This window comes from Alosa sapidissima, chromosome 5 (genome assembly GCF_018492685.1).
Source record: "Alosa sapidissima isolate fAloSap1 chromosome 5, fAloSap1.pri, whole genome shotgun sequence".
NCBI lineage: Eukaryota > Metazoa > Chordata > Actinopteri > Clupeiformes > Clupeidae > Alosa > Alosa sapidissima.
In genome coordinates, this window is record NC_055961.1 from 17678317 (window position 1) to 17682946 (window position 4630).

Here is a 4630-nt window from a genome sequence, read left to right on the forward strand (position 1 = left end):
ATTGTGAAAGTGACATACATCATGTGAGATCATGGGCGTAGGTTTAGGGTGGGACGCTAGGGACTAGTCCTAATCAATATTTTGAGTTGACAAAAATGTCCCCACCAATATTTTAGCGAACTCCTTTGTGCTATTCCGACGGTGACAGTAAAAGAAACACTGTCATTTGATTGGCTGAAACCGAAGGGGGTTTATCTGACACGCACAACAGCGTCAAAGCATAGCATAGGCCTACTTCACTTTGTGGTGACACTGGCAGAAAAGTGAGCGAGTGTGTCGGTATAAGTTATCAGGGATGTCTACCAATACATAACCCTGAAAAGGCCAGTGTGAAAGATTTGTAATATTCCCTTTGCCCTTCAGCATGCACATTTTGCCCCTTTTGGTGCTTTGTAGATCAGCTATGCCACCAAAGAAGAAAAGGAACATTCAAAGCTTTTTCATTATGCAGAGTCTAAATAGGCAAAGTAACTAGCCATACAAACTGGCAACTGGTGAACAGGCTTTCAAATGCGGATTTTACTGTGGAAAATAGCATTAACTGTTAGGATATTACCCAGGATATTGTCACAGCTAAACCTAGCTTCTGTAATCGTTCAACCAAGGTTAGGAGTCATGTTGAACAAGGGTGTGCTGCAGGACAGTCACATAAAGCACAGCATAGAAGTCACCATGTCATTGACTGTTAATTGGGCTACCAATCTTGCACTCGCAATAAACAATGGATCCGAGACATTTTCCTGTTCCTGTATTCTGTTTATGTAGGCTAATGTATTTGTGAATGTAGCCTGCACAATGCAAAGAAATAAAACATAAACTATACATGTCCATACTCATAGAAATGAACATAGCGAGACACTTATCTCACCTATGATCTCATCCCATAAAGATTTTCTTTGACTTTGACTTGTTTATTTGAACATTAATTTTATCTAATGACATAGCAAACATGATGAATTGAATCTACATATCCTTGCACTATGCAAAACTATTTTCCACTAGCCTAAAACCGTGAGACTGAATTGCGTTACGTTCCTCTTAAAGTGACAGGCACTCAATTAGACTTACAGACCACAAATGTGATGATATTAAAGAAAAGTTATCATTTAAATATCAATATGATGTATTCAAATTACTAAATATGTTTAGCTATTAGTAATAACAATAAAAAGCTGGGATCTATCACCGTACTTCATGACTCCAGAGCACAAAGGGAAGGCTGGCTGGTAGCATGCTACCAAAGACAGGGCTAGCCATGGGAGTCAGGTGCTCTGCAGGCATCTAAATGCCAGATAGCATCGCTGCAGTCAGATGACAGAGCGCTATCTCATTCATCTCAGGCTTGCCCTGGCAAAACATGAGGATGATGTTGCCTCTCTGTCAGTGCAATCTTGTAGCCCCTGAGAACAGCAGAAATCTCCTTATCTTGTAACCACATATAGACTAGGCAGGATTTTGGAAAATGTGCTTATTTAAAGTCCGAAGGCAAATCATGTTAATTTTTGGCATACAACATTTTTAGGGGTTTTGAAGGGTGCTGAATTCAAATCTTCTGTATGCCAGGCTCAAAAATGTCCCATAATGCTCCAAAATGGAGAAATCCAATATGGCCGCCGCCGCCAGGTCGACTAAAGAAAATGCTTGAAATTAATGTACATGGTTAAAATTGTTTTCTCGGATAATGAATAATTCATGAAAAAAGAGGACCATGAAACAGGTTAATGGCTTTCAGAAGAATTTACTTGAAACATGTTTAGAAGCAAGGTTGATTGCCATATTTTAACTATCTATTTATATTATTTAGGGACCGTTCGTTATTTATAAACGGGATCACCGGAGGGATTTTGAGTGCTTCGATTAAAAGTTGCATGGCCCTCCCCTGCCTGCTATATAATTTTCAACGACCCTCCAGCAGCATTTTCAAAAATGACATCACCCTCCCCAGCCAATTGTCGATGTTTTCCGCCCACGCTCTTACGCGCTATGGAAACACATCAACATATGCTACTGCCCTATAATCAACCTCTGCTTTCTGATCTTACACATCACACTTCACCAAGATGGTGGCCATTTCAGTAGATTTACTCACTAACATTGTTGTGGAAACACAATAAGCATGAAAACTAAATGCACACTTCCTGCAACTGCATTAGCCTACTTGAAAAGTTACTCCTCTAGTAAGTATTCACATGAAATAAAACAATAAAGCATTGAGACCATTCAACAAAGCACACTGGGTAATAACAAATTCAACACATGAACTTGTTGCTATGGACTCGTCTCTAGGCTTCCTCAGTCATTGTAAAGCTGCCGAAGCTGAACATTATCCAAAACTCAATTTTTCAGACGAGCGTCAATTTGGGAGCTTGCTACACTCCTTCCTTCTCAAATGACTTGAAAAGGCCGTTTGCACAATTTCACAAATAATCACAGGGACCGAAAAATACCTAACATGCCAACTTTTTCCGGGTTCATCATTTTAACGTTTCCCCGCTGTCTTGCCGTTTTAATATTTTCCCGTAGAATATCCCATATTACTGTAATACTCTCATAACATTAGTCCTGCATTCTGGCCTGTCTCTGTGTTGTCCTGTTGTTACCCCTTGCCCTTCCAGTGAAACAGATGTATTCAAATCATCGAACTCAGAGTGATGTTAACCTAGGCCTATTTAAGTTAACGACGTGGTTGTCGTGAGAGCACGATTCATTAGCGCTTGCAGTGTTCGGCCGTAGGCTATGCCTACGTGCGCACCTGCCATGCTACTCAGCTAGACAAAGAATTCCCCCTGTATATTCACTCCAAGTTGGCCTACCATAACTTACCAACTCTGTAGACCATAAACTGGCTATTTATATGACCAAATGTATTTGTTCAACTTTATGAAGCAGAATTACGCACTGCTACTTGGAACGTAACACTTTTTTGTTGGCAGGAGAGAGAATGACAGCGATTAACAAATTGCACTTGTTGCTGGTTACCAATAAATACTATATATTTTTTTTGCAAACAACACAAACAGAAAGGATGGACATAGCAAAGCTAGAGATGGGCAGGAACGAGGTCAATAGGTAGAAATGCTTGTCAAAACGTTAGGAGCTGGATGTGTGGATGAATGAAGCACAAGTATGCTTTATGTTAAGCATGCACACTGTTTAAAGTTAGGCTACACGGTAAACTACAAGTAAACCAAAGTTAAATTTAACTTTTTTAGGGCTGGATAAAGTTGACCAAATGGATATAGGCTGTTAGGCGTGAATAAAGTAGGCTACTTTGTTGCTCCAACCCTTCCAACGTTAATGGGGACGAATGTTGACATTTTCCGTGTTTTGCGTGAGAAACCTGGGAAATCTCCCTTATTTTCATTGTTCAATGTTGACAGAGCGACAATGGCGACAGAAATCAACAATCAAACAAGCCACTTTGATTTTTTGCTGTTTTCATTAATACAAAAGATGGGTGACCCTCCCTCCTAGACAAAAAAAAGTTAGGTGACCCTCCCCTCAACAAAGAATAAAAAGACATGACCCTCCCCTATTTTCCTCCGGTGGCCCCGTTTATAAAAAACGAACGGTCCCTTATCTGTATTTTAACTATTTATTTAGTATATGAAGAAAATGCTTGAAACTCTTAAGCTAAAGGCCTATGTTTAAAACTGTTACTACTAGATTTGCCTACTAATGAAATATTGTACCTCAGCCTATTGTTTTTATGTCCAGTGTGCTATGATGACATGTTTGCCCATTCCACCCTACCCTTACCCCTACACACACAAATACCCATATGTAACCCTGAATGAGGCCCTCTATCTATACACTGAGGAGGCGCTTGTGAATTATGTCGCTCCCCTCACACGATGCTCAGCAGTAACAGGTAAACTATAACATAATATCATAACAATTTGTTTAGGACCATGTAATACATCTGTAATAGCATGTAAAGATTGTTATGTGAGGATTATGTATAGGCTAACTGAATAATTAATATATTATAAGAAACTAAAAAAAACGTTAGCTAGTTATCCTTTGTGAATAGGAAGAAGCTAACTAGAGCCTCCACTCTCCGGGATGTGGGCTCCCTCTTGACAAGATCTTGGCCGCAGCATCCAATCCCCCGGCACATGAACTGCTCTGAGAGAGCTGAACAGGGGGTGAGCCACAGGTCTGTTGGCAGGCTGCAAAGACCTGGAGACCCCAAGCCCCCCTGTCTGTTGTAGGCCGCAGTCACCGTGCTGTCGGTCCTCACCATCACATGTTGGCCTCTTAGCCACGGTAGAAAGTGCCGGAGGGCGAGAAGAGCGGCCCTCAGCTCCAGGACATTGATGTGCTGGGATAGCCAAGGGTCCGTCCAGAGACCATTGATGAGACCCCTGACCATCGAGAACGGTGCCCCAGCCTACTGGGGATGCGTCTGTAAATACGACCCGGCGACGAATCACCAGTCCCATGGCACTCCCCCTCTCGGTGTTGGCGGGATCTCTCCACCAGTGTAGGGCCTGTGAAGCCTGTGGGACACAGTCACCTTGGCCTGGGAGGGCCCTTGGGGGCACAGGCCTAGGCTCAACAGGCACCTCTGGACTCGGAGCATGTGAGGGAGGGCAAGGTGGACTACCTGCACCATTGCCACCATAAG